This window comes from Andrographis paniculata, unplaced genomic scaffold (assembly GCF_009805555.1).
Source record: "Andrographis paniculata isolate CXL003 unplaced genomic scaffold, ASM980555v1 Contig86END, whole genome shotgun sequence".
NCBI lineage: Eukaryota > Viridiplantae > Streptophyta > Magnoliopsida > Lamiales > Acanthaceae > Andrographis > Andrographis paniculata.
In genome coordinates, this window is record NW_026137624.1 from 4,884,448 (window position 1) to 4,904,168 (window position 19,721).

At 26.6% G+C, this 19,721-nt stretch overlaps 1 long non-coding RNA gene across 1 annotated transcript; it reads right to left on the reverse strand.

Annotated features, from left to right (window-relative positions):
- Window positions 1-203: 203 nt before the first annotated feature.
- Window positions 204-3,235, reverse strand: LOC127242319 (uncharacterized). Its single transcript, XR_007836765.1, has 3 exons — window positions 2,789-3,235; window positions 490-2,661; window positions 204-341 (listed from the first exon to the last, which is right to left on the reverse strand). It is a non-coding gene; the product is annotated as an uncharacterized LOC127242319 (long non-coding RNA).
- Between the last annotated feature and the right edge of the window lie 16,486 nt (window positions 3,236-19,721).

The window sequence follows — 19,721 nt, forward strand, 5'->3', positions numbered from 1 at the left end:
CTTGTTAGAGAAATTTTTGAAATTTTAAAAATTTTAAAAAAATATATACTCCCTCCGTAAATAATAAAAAAAGATATAAATATCCTTAAGTCATTGATAAAGTAATAAAAAATAAACTAATATTAGTTAATACAAATAGTAATCTAATTTTAAAATATACATTACTTAATACATAATCAATTCAAAAAAAGCATAATGTTAAAATATATAGTTGTTTAATACATAATTAATATAAATAGACAATAATACACTTAAATGATGTAAATACACAAATTTTTCACAAACATATAGTGGCCACGGACAGTGCAGTAAACAATTACATTCATCTCTCAATTTTTCACCTGCAAAAGAGAATATGAACAGTTTTCAGTTCCCTCCTATCAAAATATTAATATCCCTCCATTTAACAATTTAATTTCCCTCTCAAACTACATATATAAATGCATCATTAATAGCAATGAATTTGAAGCTAGATAAAATATTCATTACCTCAAATGAAGAGAACGAAGAATCTAACGAGCGAGGAACTCAACAGTATAGCGCAATTTTTGTTAGAAAACAACAAGAATCGAAGGCCCGCACATGGAAAGATCAATGAAGCAGCAATCAAATTCGGCATTTCACGCAATGTAGTACGTAGAATATGGAAAAGAGCCATGCAACAGCAAGACAGGTATGCCAATCAATTTAAACAGCCATAAAATAGGTAAAGGGCGTGAAAAGAAACACATTCTCGACAACTCAGCCATGCAAAAAATTCCGTACAGTAAGCGAGGCAGTTATCATAGCGTGGCACATGAAATATGTGTTAGCAAGTCCACTGTCGGAAGGTGGGCCAAAAATGGTCTGATCAGGCACCATAGTAATGCCATAAAACCAGCATTGACAACAACCAACAGAATCAGCAGACTGAGATTTAGTCTGAATCATGTCGAAGTGGGCCAGGATATGAGTGTCATCAAGTTTAAGAGCATGTCTAATGTTCTACACATAGACGAAAAATGGTTTTATATTACTCGTAACACTAAAAAATATTATCTCACCCCTGACGAGTTTGATCCTTATAGGGTCTGCCAAAGCAAAAGGTTTATTACAAAGGTAATGTTCCTATGTGCTGTGAGCACACCCTTATATGGAAAAGAAGTGCAATGTATTTATTATGAAAAAATAGGTATTTTTCCTTTCACAAGACAAGTTCCAGCCCGAAATAAATCAAAAAACCGACCTGCTGGCACCTTAGAAACGAAGCCAATGGATTCAATCACAAAGGAAGTCACCAAGGCACTAATAATCAACAAGGTATTACCACTTTTACATATGAATATAGATGAGTATGAGTTTCACATTAATGCATTTCCAAATATATGCAGTTACTTCCATTGATTAAAGCGAAATGGCCAGCAAGAGCAAGCAAAAGCATTTTAATACAACAAAACAATGCCAAACCACACATTGATGACAACGATCCGGACTTTAGGAAAGCTGCAGGCAGTGATGGATTTGATATCCATCTTACTTTTCAACCATCAAACAATCCTGACACAAATATAAATGATTTGGGGTGGTTTCGAGCACTACAATTACTACAAGTTTCAACCATAGCATCAAACATAGATGAACTTTTATAGGCAGTGCATAGATCTTTTGACCAACTATCTGGCACAACTTTAAACAATGTTTTCCTAAGCTTACAAGGTTGTCTTAAGGAAATAATGGCATGCAATGGGGGCAACAACTACAAGATTCCTCATATTGGTAAATCTGCGATGATAAGAAACAATACACTTCCCACAAACCTAGAGATTGACCGGGAGTTGATCAAGGCATCCATTGATACATTAATAGAAGCAAATGAAGCAGAATGTTTCGAAGAACTAATGACTGCCATCGAGGAACTGATTTGAAGAACAGAGGTATTTCCTCATTTGTAAATATTAATATCTTTTGTAATTAGTAGCCATAGGAAAGTTTTTGTAACTACTTTCCCTTTTGTATATGAGTTTCATTACAACTCACAAAATGCTATATTGAAACAGCACTTTGCAGTTGTAATGTAATCTCTTTAAATTCAGTTACAGTTGTGCTACATTGTTATGTTTTGTACAGGAACCTTTAACACTCTCAGATTATAAAATCATCACCGAGTGCATAGCAGTAAATTTTTTCAGGCTATTTTGTTTGAATTTTGGTCCTGATCAATGAGGTAATTTAGGGAGACGGGACTTTCACTCTCAGATTATAAAATCATCATCGAGTACAAGGGACAATGTTAAAGCATTCTCTCAATGTATAGATCATTGAATGCCTGAATTCAATACATTGTTAAGAAATGTATTGAATCAAGTAAAGGATCGTGCTCACGTTGGACAAGCGATGATTTTATACTAGGTATAAGTCTCCAAAAGCTCATTTTTATGCAACAGTGAACCACCTACTGATTCAAATCACTAGTGGCTTAAAATTTTCATCATCTCAAGCTATTCATACCCAAAACCAACAATGACTTGCCACACAAATTTTGCACACACACATAATCAGGGACAATCAAGTAAGCTACAATTTTTCGCAACAAGTATATCGATTTTTACCTCACCTGTAGAGATTATACCATCCAACATGTAGGATAGTAAATCATTGACCCCAAATGATTTTCAATTTCGCCTACAAATAACAACAAACGAAGATTAATAAGTTCATTAACAAAAATTAACAAGCTTATTCATGGTACGTTAAACAAAATTTTTAGGGCAACATCTTCATAGTTTGAAAGAAAATGAAATCTACCAACCTCCAACACAGTACTCCTGTGGCTCGACGGCGAGAGGGCATTATATACGAAGCATATCGATGACAATTCCACGGATAGAAGAGCAACTCAATGGAGCCACTTCAATCCTACCCTGGGTCGACGAAAAAGGTATCCGAAACAGCGATCGGCTGGCTCGAACAAGGGCAACACTGGAATCAACCTCCGGCTCCGAATCAGGGGCGTATCCATGGAGCACCATGGGATTAGTGTCCACGGTAGTAGATCCAGATAAATCATAAACGGAAAAGGCATCGGCGACGGCCGATTTGGAGGAATCGTACAACTCCGAAAATCCACCCACAGAGCGTAAACGATCCCTGTCAAGGGGGGAACGACCCTCCACCGCTGCAGGGGAGTGTGGGGCGAACGGCATCACCGAAAAAATGAGTCGAAAAGAAAGGGGCGATAGCGACGGCGTAGAGGATGGCGAGGGTTACAAACCCTAATCGAGACGAAGGTGGGTGAGAGAGTGATGGTGGGTGGATAGATATATGATGGGTAGGTAGGAGTTAAATTAATAGGGTGAGTATTAAATGTGTTTTAATTTTGTTATTTGTGTAAAAATGTAGAAGGGCATTTCCGTAATAAAATGTAAAGATGATGGTATTTGTTATTTTAGATGTGTATAAAAGTTACTAAAATAGAAAACGGTAACATTGTAATGAGACGGATAAAAATAAAAAGTGGTAACCTTGCTGCAGGACGGAGAGAGTATAAAAGTTAGTACCTCTTTTGTCTCCTATAAAGATCGTATAAACAGTAACGTTTGTTTTTTTATGTAAATTTTTAAATATAAATATTATATTGAGTTATAATAAAAAAATAAATAAAATTATTTTTATTAGTATTGTGTAATATATAGTAAGTTGAAATGATATTTATTATGTTAGGTATGTAGTATAATTACTAAATTAAGAAATGATATCTTGTTTTGGGACGAACGAAAATGAAAAAATGGAACCCTTGTTTTGGGACGGACGAAAATGAAAAAAATAGAACCTTTCTTATGGGACGGAGGGAGTATTTAATTTGATATTTTGTGATAGAAAAAATGTATTGATGTGATATTTTTTTAAAAACGAATAGTGTCAAATTAGTGAAAGTGTGTTGTATAAATAAAGCCTAAATTTTTGCCAAAATTATTTAGAGGTGTTCTTCCACATATTTCAAAAAAAAACATAGTCCCTTCTTTTTTAACAAATTATCAAATTTTTTATTTTGATTCGTCTCATAACAAAGTATTCTTTATTTTTTTTAAAATAACTCTACTATCTATCTAACATTACAAATATTCTTACAACTTACAATATATTACACAAATACCATTACATTTATATCAGACAATAGTAATAAGACTATTTTAGTCATTTCTACTTTATTCCTGCTATATATTAATATAATAATACTCTATATGTCCAGTTAGAAAGTATATATATTTCTGTTTTGGGACGTCCAATTACAAAGTAAACATTTCATTAAATACTTCACTTTTTTTTTTCACAAAAATACCCTTACTTTACATTACATTATTACTTTTACACCAAAAAGTAATGGCAAAAATATCATTTTACTACTTTGAACTACCCACTATAATTAAAATATTATTATTTCTTAAACACCGCGCCAAAAATAAATATTTACTTTGTGTGTGGACGAAATAGAGTAATATATCTTAAACTTCGTGTAAAAAATAAACAAATACTTAATTAAAGAACAAATATAATAATTTTAAACAAATTAATATATTACACATATTTATAATTTTTTATTTTTATACAATTTTTTATACCTTATATAAAAAATATGTATATATTTTTTTCAAATAATGTCACTAAACAAACACACTCTTAGGATTCACTTGCGTTTTAAAATCTATTTCATTATTTTTTATAATTTAAAAATTGTATATTATATATTTGAAATATTGAACAAAATATTTATTTTAGTAAATTTAATGTGATAATTTTTAAATATATAAATTTTAAAACAATAAATAAATTATAATCAATTTTACCTAAAATTTTCGGAGAGAGGGAAGAGGCATACATCGCCTAGAGAACACCAAATGGTGTGTTTCTTCTTGGGTCTACATTGTGTTTGGAAATATAAATTTGTAATTTAATTTAGATTTAATATAATTTTTTTATATAAAAAATTATGAACATAAAGTTATAAGAAAATTGTGATATTTTAATAATTCAAATAAAAATTAAATATTTAATTTGATCATTCTAAGACAAAAATTGATTATTGTTACCAAGAATAAAATTAGCAAAAAAAAAAAAATGAAAATGTTACACATATTAACGGGCCCCTTCTGTCGGTATTGGTTTTTATGTTTTAATTGAGTCTACCTCTTTGGAAGGTCCGGGACCACAACTCCATAAAGGGATTTCATAAATATAATTATGTATATATATATATGTGTGTAACGGCGGAATCCGAATTCGAACAATAAGGGTTAATTTTTAAAAGATTTAAAATAAGATAGTTTATTTATATATAGATACTAATTATGGTACGACATATCAAAAATACTGGATTACATTGTCATTTAAGGTAATCTCAAATATGTTGTTCACTTCATCCCCTTAAGGTTTGATGGTGGTTCGCCTAATATGACTTGCTTGTCGGGCTTACAATTATTTTTTATAGGAGTATACATTTGTATACATCAACCACGAAATGCCCAAATATAAAAATAAAGACAATCTAATTTTTTAAAGTTAGACACTCCATGTTTGGTTTTTAGTGAAGATGAAGACCACTGACGACGACAGCGACACCCAACGGCAGACGACGCTTTCCTTCTCCAACGAACAGACCCAGACAACAGCGGTCGGACAACAGCAAAGCAGATTGGGGAAACTTTTCGATTGGCTCAGTCTACAACTCTTTTCTTGCGGTGAATGACTTACTACAGCGACTACCCAACTATATTCTAATAAATCCTAAACCGACAGATTGAACAACTGAAATCTAACTCTACATTTCCGATCAAACCTCCTGTTGGCCCCGAAAAATGATTCACTCACGCACAACAACAACAAACTTAAAAATCAACACAGAAAAATCCATCAGCACAGACTGGTTGTTCGTTAGATGATCGAACTACGAATAAACATACCGGTGACGAAAAACATTATAAACACAACGAAATGATAACCCAGTTCGGTCATCAATGACCTACATCTGGGGGGTTCCAACCCAAGCGAAACTCACTACTGAAACCATTGAAGCACATGATATGTGGATACAAACTACACACTCAAGAAATCCATCTCTCCATTTCTTGATGATTTCCCCGACTCAACCTATCCCACAAACCTCTCACTCTCAATGTTTTGTATTTCTCCCTCAATGCTCTCTATATCTCCCCATAACTATTTTTCTACGCTCTATGTTTTATATAGAAGCTCTATATCTAAATATAAGAATATTCACCATAACAAACTCAACAAGAATGGAATCTATTCTTCCACTATCTCTCCCAACATCCACAAAGTTTGTTATAACCTACATTTGTTATTCCCACACATGGATTGGGGGGACCAATGAGTTTTCTAGATCAATTCGTTTGAATTGATCAATTTGAGTCATTTCCTTGTTTGAATAGATTCAAGACAAATTGGGCCACGTCTGTTCATCACTGTTCGTCCGTTGATTGGACCACTTGCAAACAATATCAATCAAAATCCAAATACAAATACAATCAACTTTCAACACCTCCCAACACTCAGCGCACTAAGAAGGAAAACTCACGACGAGAGAAAATGATTGAAACCAACACCAAGAAAATATATCCCTAAAACTTACCAAGAATCGCATTCGAAGAAGGAAAATAGAGAACTCGCACATCACGAATGAATCGATTTAAAGAATAAATGAGTTTTGGATTTACAAGTTAGATCTGGGTTAAAGACTTTGGTTTGCAGGTTGGATTCGGGTCTCGGGTCAAACCAAACTTCAACAATTATATATACATATAAATAGAGTATGTATATTATTTTTTTTTTCTGAGGAGCGTGAAGGAGCATAAAGAATAAGAAGTTGAAAATCTTATCCCGGTGAATGATATGCATTCTTGAAAAATATTTTGTATAGAAATGTTTTTACCCAACAAATAATTTATATATATATATATATTTATTTACTTATGATTGTATTCTTATTCTAAAGAAAATGTTACATAGATATTTATTTTGTTTGTAATAATTTTGAAATTGAATTTTTTTAACTTTTTTTTTTACTTAAAAAAATATGTTTTAATGATATTTTATTAAAAAAAAATAACATATTGAATAATAGATTTTTTATTTAATTTTTTTTTTAAAACACCTTTAACCTAGAATTAAATCAATTACTCTCTCCGTCCCATTGAAAGGTTATCATTTTTTATTTTCGTCCGTTCCAAACAAGGTTATCATTTCCTAATTTAGTAATTGTACTACCTACCTAACATAATAAATACACTTCCAACTTACACTATATTACACAAATGTCATTACTTTTATATTACACAATACTAATAGGAATATTTATGTTCTTTTTACTACAACCCATTATAATACTAATGTTCAAAAAATTACGTTCAAAAAGTAAACGAAAACCTTGCAATGAGACGGAGGGAGTGTATAAATTAAGGTTAAACCAAAATAGCATTATAATGAAATTTGGAAATCACATGTAATAATTTGGATTAAATTTTAATTTAAATAATATTTTAACATAAATATTTATAATAGAAATGTGTATATATATTTATTAAAATTCGGGTAAATTGAATATTCTAAAAATTATTTGAATTCAAAACCAAATAAGCTTCATTGTTTGTTTTATATTTTTGTGTGAGTTTTTATTTAAATTTTAATTAAAGTAATATTTTTGTTGAGTAAGGAAAAATCAATGTGTAGGGTTTTTCAGAAATGACTTATAAATTGGTCTGCGGACTGAGGTATAATTCAATGGGTATGGGTTTGTTGATGGCAGTAGGACCTTAAAACGGGTCAGGATATAAGCCCAAACGTTATTAAGAAATGGGTTTCTTCGAGAGAAACCTATGATTAGGAGATCGGTGAATACAGAGGTTAGACAAGAAGAGGTCGGACAAGGGAGATGACAGGTGTTTCGGTCGGTTGGTATAGAGGTCGGACAAAAGGAAGTTGAGCGAAGAAAGATGAGACGGCCGATACGGAGATTGGACAAAGTGGAAGGCGGGCAACGGAAGACGTAGCAGCAGGTGTGCAGGTCGGACAAAAAGCGGTTCAAAGACGGTTGAGAGAAGTTATAATCGGCGAGCGGATATGAAGGTACGACCTAGTTGTGGCGGTTGACATAGGTTTTAAATAGGTCTTTTCACGACCCAAAGAAACCATCTTCAATTGACATCAAAATCAGTGAATTTTTTTTGGGATCACTATTTTATTTTTACAGTCTGTAGTATTTATTTTTCTTATTTTGTTTATATATCGTACGGTGCCTAGGGATTATTAATCTCAAACATTTATTTTATCAAATTCGAAAATAAAATTTATTTTCGGATTTTACTTTTTATTGTTGAAAATCGGGATCAACAATTTTAAATAATATTTATAAAATAATATATTTTTATTACCACACTGAAAAATAATTTTTAAATCCAAATCGAACATAGAGAATCACATTCCACTTAAGATGCTTTCTTGCCATTTTTAGTATAGATCCAAACTGGAGTTGGAGTCCATGGAGCTTCTTCCAATTGTGACCTATCTTTTAGTGAATAAAAGGAATGGTATCTATGGAAAGTATAGAGAAAGTAAAGCCTTTAATTTAATTTGCACAATTTTATTATTATTTTCTAATTAAACTTTTTACTATATAAGTTTTTTTTTTTTCCATGTTTGCATTTTAAGCTTTGTTTATCTATATATTTTAATAAAATTTTGATATTGTTCATATTAGTATTAATTTTTTTAAAAAAAATATTATATTAAATAGATTGAATTTAATATTTGAGCTATAACTTTATAATTACAAGTTAACTCCGCACTACCAAATCATCTTTTATAGAACTATTATTATTATTATTATTATTATTATTATTATATATAGTTGAAAAATAGCGTAGCCACATTATCTGCATGTTGTAGCTACATATTTAAATAGTTTTAATATAAAATTAATTAACCCTGTTGGGGTGCGAATCAAGTTTTACGACTGAAGTTGTGAAGGAAACTACACATCTTATAAGTTCTAAGTGAACTTCAATAATAGTGAGGCTTTTTGAAAAATATCCAAAAATAAATTCGTGCGAGCTCAATTCAAATCGGTACTAATCTCACTCATTCCAAGAAACCCAATGGGCTAAAGAACATCTATAATGTCCAATCAGGATACAAACAAAATAGCAAGTACAATATTATATATACACACATACACGCATACATAAGGACCACTGGAACATCATTTTAAATTATTTCATATTTTATTTTAAATTATTTAAATTTATATTATGTGTCGACCTTTCACTCTCTCTTTCCATACATTTACAAAATTATTTAATGTGTCTGATTGTATTTTTTAACTATATTGAATTTGATTTTTTTTTAAATAAAAATAAATACTTGATAATATGTATTGAATAATATAAACAAATTAGATTTTAAATTAATGTTAAGAAAGTCATATTTCTTCAACTGAGAGACCAAAAAAAAAAAACCCTTCTAAAAAATATTGAACCTTATCTACATGTAAATATGGTACATTGGTACTCATGGTAAATTTGGTTGTGTTATTTAGGAATTTTATTTTATTTTATTTTTTGGTTTTATTTAAATATATTAACATCGACCACTATTTACAACTTACAGTACAATATTTAGGTAGACTTTTAGTGTGTGTTTCTTTTACCAAGTTTCTTCAAATTTTACTATTTGAACTCTATGTTTCTAAAAATATATATATATATTTTTCTCTTACAAAACATTTCATAAAATATTATTTTCATACCAAAATCAAACTAATTTTTTCTAAACACAACCAATAAATACTTGTGATGTTTTTCTCTACCTTCTAATAATTCAATCTCCAAAATTTACTTTAAAGTTATCATACCAAACACTTATTCTTAATTTCAAACATTACATCCAACAATCATTTCACTTTAAAAACAACAAAATCGAAATAAATCCTAAATATAATTAATACAATGCTATCAACCATTCCGACACACCAACGAATGAGAGGAAGGCGTCCAAAAATTTTATTCCGGTGTATAAATAAAAATTTACCGTTGAATTTTTTTTTTTTGAAATTTTGAATAGAATTTGAAAATTCATTCACACCCATATATCGACGTGATTTATATATTATTTTGATGATGGTTATAAATTATTCATTAGCCAAAATATATTTTAAAAAAATGTTGTAGAATACATTGATTAGGTACTTAGTACTATACATAGAGGTAGTTGGTGGTTTGCTCAAAATTTTGATATATTTGCAGCCAATCTTGATTCACCCAATTCATCTTTATTTCATCAAAATATATATATATATATATATATATTTTGTTGTCATATATTAATAATGACGTTTCGCAAGAAATGATCGAATTGACGCAATAAATAAATTTATGATTATAAGATCATGCCGATTCACAAATAGAAATAAGAGAATAATATTGTACTATTAAATATCTCATTTGTCCCACTTGGAAGAGGTTTTTAAAATTTTGTAATAGATTGAGAAATAATAATATTTTATTGATAAGTGAAAAGGTGCATAAGAGATTTTAACATTTTTGTTCTTTGATTATATATATAAAGTAACTGTATGTGTAATGATATATTTATAATTTAGATAAAATTAAGGATATTTTGATATATTTTTACTAAAATATAAAATAAATATTTTTAAGTGGAACGGACGAAAATAATAATAATACCTATTAAAAATAGTAATCTTTATTTCATTAAATGGATGTTTGACTAGTTGGAGTCAATATAATACTCACTTCGTCTATTTTATAATGTCCGAATTAATATTTACACACTTTTTTAGACAATTAATTTTTTTTGTTACGAATTGACAAATTTAACATTTTATCTTGTGTATAGAAAATAAATGGGTAAATAAAATAAGGACAAAAGAGTAAATTTTGTGTATTAAAAAAAAAAAAAAAAAAGACAATAGTTCTATGAAAATAGGATGTTAGTTTGTGGACGAAAATAGTAATAGTTTATGAAGTAGTAATTTATTCCAAGTCAATCACAATTATTTTATTATAATCTCTATAACTTCAATTAAAAATTCATACATCCAACTCACGCTACCAGATCCAACTTTTTATTTATTTATTTAAATAGATATTACGATTTAATTAGAATTTGAGTCGAATTTTTTTACTATATAATTACTGTAAATTCTTTATAGATTTTTTTTTTTTTTAATCTCACAACATATTATATTCAAATATTATTCAAATAAAAAAAAAGAAAAAAATCAATATACAAACTTAAATATAAATTAACAAACCCATGCTAAACAAAAAGAAAAGAAAGAATAAATTCCTTTTCAGCATAAAAAGAGGAATCCAATTCTTAGAATCTCACAAAAGCAATGTTTAAATTTATTTTGAAATTTGAAAATATTAGAAAAATATATGAATTGAAAAATGTTTGACATAATTTAATGTAGTATTTTAATTATTTTTATATTATATTAAATTTAAAATAACTTTTTTTTTTATTTTTTTTATAATTGTTGAAGGGAATATTTAATAAATGCACTTGTCACCAAAAGCAGGGCTATGTTTATTTAGAAGTTTTGAAAGTTTTGCAAAGTTTAATTTTATTTCATACGATATATAAATGTTTAAAAATAAATATATTTAATATTTATTAAAATAGTGTAATATTTTGTGTTAAATGATTATTTCATCTAAAAATTTAAACTTTGGATTATACATTATTTATTTATTTATATTTTTACAGGAGTTAATCACCATATTGGATAATAATATTTTTAGGTGTTCTTCCATGTTTAGAAATTTTTTAACTTTTTATTGTTAGTTATTGAGATAATGAAAATGTTATTAAATTATTTAATTTTATTATTTTTAAATATTTTATAAAAAAATAATATATATTTATTAAGAACAGTATCGTATCAAAGTGAACATATTCATACTGTTAAAAATATTATAAATAAATTCATAAATTTTAGGGAGGGACTTTTTTTCAACAAGATCAGTTATATAGATCAATTTTCAATTTCTTCACTTTAAATTATTATTATTTTTTTCCTTCTTATTATTACTACTATTTTTTAATATCTTAGACTGTGTTCTCTTATATAGTAATTTATACATACATATATATATATATATATATATTTTTACTAAACAATTCCTAATTTCTTTTTTTATAAAAATATAGTCTCTTCGTCCCAAAATTATAGTCTTAATTGGATTGAGCACCAGATTTAAAAATGTTGATATTATATTGGTAGTTGGTTTTGTGAGTGTATTAATGTAAAAAGTACCGACAATTGTGTAATAAAAATGAAAAAATATAAATAGTTTTATGGTGATATAGTTATTTATGAAAATAAGACTATTGTTTTGAAACGGACAAAAATGGTAAACAAGACTATTGTATTGACACGAAAGGAGTATATTCTTTTAGATCATTTTACAAATAAAAGCTAAACATACTTTATTTTATGAACTTAATTAAATGATATGTAAATAAATTACTCCCTCCGTCTCACTTTTCATGTCCACCTTTTCATTTTCGTCCGTTCCACTTAGTCACTTTTCTGTTTTGGAAAAGAATTATACACTTTAATCTTTTTTTTAAAAAAAAAATAATAATTTATAATTTTTTTTTTAATTTTAATTATACTAATAAGTTATTTAATATTTTTTTAATTATTTACTAATTATATCTCCATAAATTCTCGTGTCTACAGTAAATCGGATAAAATATTCGGGATGGAAGGAGTATTTAATTATGATTTACCTTCTATAGTGGTTAATTATTAGGTGGCCACGAACAAAATGTGGAGTCATGAATATTTGTTTTATTATTTTGGGGTAGCGACCGCAGATTCCCACATCATAAAAAATATATTCTTCGGAAAACTCCATTTAACTTATTCTGGTGTATTCGTTCCAATCTACTTCTTTTATGATTCATTGGAAATCATATAAAGACACTTTCTATTTGATATAGCTATTTGGGCTAGTATTTTACGATTAAGAAGCAACTGTCTTTTGTATAGATCATGTACTAATTTACTATAACTAGAAGATATTCCTCGTTCTCGAATTAATGCGTTTATTCGAATGATCCACAAACAACGAAAATCTCTTTTTTGCTTATTCTTGTCCTGATGAGCCGAAACCAAAGCTCTTATTTTCTGTTGAGTAATAGGTCGAGTCAATCTTGAATGAGCCCCTCGAAAGCTTGAGGCAAAGAAACGAATTTTTGTTCTGCGTCTCCGAGCTATATATCCGCGTTTAATTCTGGTCATTAAATAAATAAAACTTAATATATATTTGCTTTATTAATTATTCATCTATAAACAAATAAATTCAATGTAATTTGGTCGTTTCCTGTGTTAAATTTATAAATATTTTGGCCTTTTAATTAATTTAATATTATTATTATTATTTTTTATGATGTGGGTTTTGGCCTTTTAATTTGTTTGGAGAAGATAAGGGTAATTAAGAAATATTTATACTCCATTACTGTTAATTTAATATTGGCCCAACAAGGCCCAACTGATTTTTACAGATCATATATAATCTGGTCCGGCCCAATAGTTACATAAATCGCTCTTATTTAATGGGCCTCAAGTCGCGTTTGTTTGGGGAAATTATTTATAGTACTTCTTTTTAATGGATATTTACATGAACTTTTATTTAATTAATAAAAAATTTAAATTTCAATAGTTATATAATATTAAAATTAATTTTTAATAAATATAAAAATTTAAAAATAAATGTTTTATTTAATTTTATTTTATATTTTCAATAAGAGTAGAAATTGAGAAAAGTTTATTTATTTAAATATTTTCACGTCCTCTATGTTTTGTTTTTAATTAAAAATAAGTGTTCAGTATATTTTCAATTAAAAATAAATATTTAATATGATATGTATTTTGAACAAAAAGTAAAAATATTTAATGAGGCAACAATCATTTAAAACTTGTTATTATTATTATTATTATTATTTATTTGAATAGTAATTTAAACATAAAGTGTATTCACCTAATAACTTTTTAGACATAATTTTTTATTAATATTATAAAAATAAAACATATATTTACATAAAAATATATAATATATATTCTATTCACTCAAAAGATTAATGAAAATTTTAATAATTTAACACAACATATTATTTATTTTTTATATTACAATCATGTATTTTTATAGCAAAAATATATACTTCCTCCGTCCCGATCCAAAAGGGTCATTTGGAGTTTTACAATAGATTAAGAAATAATAATTTTTTATTAGTATGTGGAAGTGTGTAAGAATATTTGACATTTTTACCCTTCGACTTTATGTAAAAAATAATTATATGTGTAATGATATGTTTGCAATTTAGGTAAAAGTTAATGATATTTTGGTATTGATTTATGATTACTCTCACTAAAATAAAGAATAAATACTTTGAAGTGGAACAGACGAAAATAATAAAAATGATAATTTGAATTGAGAGGAATAAACTATTAATTTTTTGTTCTTATTACTATAAAAGATTAAAAAAAATACTTCCACCGTCCACATACAAAGTATACATTTACTTTTAGCGCGGTGTTTATGAAATAATAGTATTTTAATTATAGTGGATAGTTAAAAGTAGTGTAATGACATTTTTGCCTTTGTTTTTTTGTGTAAAAGTAATGATGTGATGTAAAGTAAGGGTATTTTTGAAAAAATGTGATACATTTAATAAAATATTTATTTATAATTAGACGTCCCAAAATAAAAATATATATATTTTATAGCTAGATGGAGGGAATATTTATTATTATTAATTTTTATTAAAATTCATAATCAAATATTTAAACACATAATTATACCACCAAGGAAGTACTTCCCATGTTCCATTTAATTTGACAATTCTTTCTATTTTCGTCTGTCTTACATAATATATTATTTTTTAAAAAAAATATAATTATACACTTCAATCGTATTTTAAAATTCATAATTTGTTATTTTTTAATTTTTATTAAACTATTTACTCATTTTAATTTATAATTATTTTTACAAATACACTTTTTAATTATTCAGTAATTATACAATATCTAAAACTATTAAACTCTTTTCAACGTGGGCCCCAGCGGAGACATGGAAACCGCCCTAGTACGACAGATCCTCACCGTCCATCTCATAATTGAGATAAGATTTTTATGGCCTACCAAATCAGTGCCATAAAGCAATTCGTTAGACGGTTTCCAACTCAACTACTCACCACAAATTATTTAAATAAATATATATATAATAACTATTTAAAATTAAACAAACTATACAGGTTAACAATTACTCCCTCCATCCCAATACGTCTTGCTTACTATTTATGGTCGTTCTAAACAATAGTCTCATTTTCATAAATAATTATATCACTATAAAACTATCATTATTTTTTCATTAATATTACACAATTGTCACTACTTTTTGCACTAATACACTCACAATAGCATAAAAGTCTTTTACCCATACTTTTTATCCATCGCATGCCAAACACAACTCGGACTATAATTCTCTGGGACGGAAAGAGTACTATTATTATTTTTTTTTTAAAAAAAAACAAAAAACATAGATATAACTATATATATAATTGACTAGTTCAACAATTACAGTTCGATTTTTTCAATAATAAATTCCGCTATGGTTGTTCAGTTGGAGGATGACAGTTTCCTCCATTACAATTCCATCTACATTAATTAATAATAAATTTTAAATAAATAAATAGTATACTCCCTCTTTCTATTATTTATTAATATATTTATTATTTGTATGTAAATGAAAAAATAATCTTCATCCGACTAAAAATATATCCTATTTATTTTTTTATTATAAATTAAAAAATAATACTCTTTCTGTCCAATAGATATCTTATCATTTATTTTTGGCACACGAAATTAGATATATGAGTATTTTATTAAAGTACAGTAGTATAACTTATGTATGTAAAGACAGTTTTCTTTAAAATATACTCATTTCGTTTCAAAAGTATAGTCTTATTACGTATGTAATGACTTTTTTGCCCTTGCGAGTATATCAGTGTAGAAAGTAGTGACAAGTGTGTAATAATAATGAAAAAATAGATATAGTTTTATGGTGATATAGTTATTTATGGAAATGAGACTATTGTTTTGGGACGAATAAAAATGTTAAATAAGACTATTGTATTGGGACGGAATGAATATTATAATATAAAAATAATAATGTGATGGTAAAGTAGAGATACTTTTGTATTTATGTGAAAGAGAATTTTACTAACGAGATTTTTTATATTATTTATTAATAATATTTTTGTAAGGAATTAATATAAAATAATTACTTTGTCTGTTCTACGTAACATGTTAGATTTTTTTTTTTGGTCTGTCCACACAATTTTTCATTAAAAAAGATTATACATTTTATTTTGGCTTGTTCAAGGATTTGAACCCTGACCTCATTATTATAAATCTAACCCCTACATCACCGGGTCATTTCTTACCAGATATAGTTTTTTTTCAAGTTTTTACATTTACTAGTTAGAGTTTTAAGTTTGTAAAAACAAAAAAATATATTGGGCTATACGAATTTATATTTAATAAGAAATATATGTAAAAAATAGTATGTTAATATTTTTATATAAAATATTAAAATTATTTACCACTTTTTTATTAAATAAATAATAAAAAAATTATTAATTTTTAATTCGATACAAAAAATTCAACAACTACTTTAGATTGTGACGGTGGGGAGTAAATATTAAAAATTTCCGTACAAAATTCAACGACGGGGCCAAGCAAACTTATTGCGTCATCACCAAAATTAATAATTAATAATAATATAAATAATCCAAAATTTTCTGACAGTAATAATATTGTCAATGTACTTTCTCATTTCGTGTTCCAAAGCACTATCTCTTCTTTTCTCATCTGCAATCATTTAACCTGGAGAAAAATTCAGAGTTGTACGCAGTGCATCGCGGTTTGTACAGTGGATATAATTAATTTGGGAGGCTGGTCTGGTCTGGTCTGGAGTTGAAGTCCCTGGCCTTGCTCTGACTTATTAAGGATGTCGTAAGAGTAATTAATATTCCATTAATAATAAATGAGGAAAGTTGTTACAAATATTGCAGAAACATTTATGGTTAGGTTCCTTGGCTGGCTCGACTCCCAATTGTCCTTTAGACTAATTAAACTCGTTTAAATGTTTTTTTTTTTTTTGCCACATTTCATGTTTTTTTTTTTTTTTTTTTTAATCTGTTCCACTTATTTTGTTATTATTTTAGAAAAATGTTATACATTTTAATTTTATTTTAAAAAAATTAATTTATAATTTTTTTAAATTTTAATTATAATAATTATTTATTTTATTTTTAATCTATAATTATTTTTATTATACGATAATTATTTTCATTAATATATTTTTAATTATTTACTAATTATATTCTTTTAAATTCCTGTGTATACCGTATTTCAGATAAAAAAAATATTATTATTATTTTTTGAATAAAATAAAATATAAAGTGCTTAATCAATTTATAAAAAATAAATAATAAAAAAGCGGGCGAAAGGTTCCGTACAGGTAACAAGAACGGGAAAGGACGGTTACAGGCTGGAGAGAACTGAGACTGCTGCTGCTGCCTATTATGAATTTTGTCGTTTTCCCCAAATCAGCAATTCGATGCTAAAGTAATTTCTAATAAAACATTCATTTATTGTATCGATATTATCCTTTTTGTCTCATTCATATTTTATATTTAAAAAAATAATTATATACTATTTTAAATTTTTAAATTTATAATCGGTTAATTTAGACTAATTAATTAGTTTAATTTAAATATATAATTATTTATATTTTAAAATAATTATTTTTACTAATATATTTTAATTATATAATAATTATATTTATCATAAATGATCATATCTACAGTAATCAAAAGACAATAGCCGGGACCGGGGAGTAATACTAATGCTCCACCAAGTCATATAAATAGAGTGAATATTATTATAAAATACTAAGTCATATAAATAGAGTGAACATTACTTCATCTGTTTTAAAATAGTTTAAGTTGTATTTGATACGAGATTTAATGATATTGATATTATATTAGTAGTGGATAAAAAATACGGATAAAATTTTGTCTTTGTGAGTGTATTAGTGTAAAAAGTAGCGTCAATTTTGTAATAATAATGAAAAAGTAAGGGTAGTTTTATAGTGATATGGTTATTTCTGAAAATGAGACTATTGTTTTGAAACAAACAAAATAATAAATAAGACTATTGTATTATAAAATGCTCTCCAACTAGGTAAGGGGATGTTGTCCATCTTTGAATTTTTGAATATTACCATGTCCACATAGCATATATATACATATATATATATATATATATATAGTAAGTATTATTATTACTTCATCTCTCTTTTAAAATTATGCTAATTTTTTATTCTTATTTAATATTTTTTTAAAAAATATTTTAATTTCTTCATTTAGTAATCCAATATATATATTTTTTTGGAAATTTTATTTTATTATTATTATTATTTTTTTTTAAATTTAATAAATAAACAAAAATAATAAGCACAATTTTAAGAGAGAAAAAATACAAAAAAACAAGGGCCAAAATTGACGGACGGACTAGTACTCTCTCTGTCTCAAATAAGGTGCAATATTTATTTTTAGCACGGGTTTTTAGGTGGGGTAGTATTAAGTATAATAATTTAAAAATTAGGTGATGCGATGGAGAGAGAAATATATATTTTATTTTTTTGTTTGAACGATGTGATGAGATAAAGTGTGGCGTAGAGATTATGTATAATTAATTATTTCATATTTTGAAAATATTGCAGGGTATTTGAGACATATAAAAAAAAAAATTGTATAGTATTTGAGACGGAGAAAGTACTATTTTTTTATATTTCTCTTGCTATAAAATGTAAAAAGTACCAAAAAATTTTGAATACAAATTTGAAATATACAAGAAGTATTATTTATTCGATGATACTCTCCCATAGTATAAATTTGTACTCACTTTTATTTTTTGTCCTCACCTAAAAAGATTAATTTTTTTTTTTATTTAGTAAAAAAACAAGCTTTGTTTTGTATTTTTTTACTATAAATAATAAAAAATACACACCACGTTGAAATTTATATTAAAAAATTTGAGTATATTTTTTTAATAACGGAAGAACTATTAATTTATTCATAAGAATATATCAAGACATTAAAATAAAATTATTCAATATGAAGTTAATGTCTTAAATATTACTTCCTCATTCCTATATAGTTTGTCTATTTTTTCTATTTCAATTCATTTTACATAATAATTTTTTTTCTGAAAAATAATTATACACTTTAATAGTATTTTAAATTTAATAATTTATATTTTTTAAATCTTAATATATATACTTAATTTAGGTTTAATCAAATAGTGTTATCACAACAAATAATACAAACACAATATGTCAATACAAAAGTATATGTCAATATAGTACAAATATGACAATACATAATATCTAGCCTAGTACAACCACTATTGATCTCATCACATATTACATATTAACATAAAATAATAATTCTAAGCGCATTATTATACATATGAAAATTTAAGTAAAAATAATAGAAAATTATATATTAAAAATATATATTAATAAATAAAAGTTCAGTTTCTTCGATTTTAAACCGAACCGAATTAATTT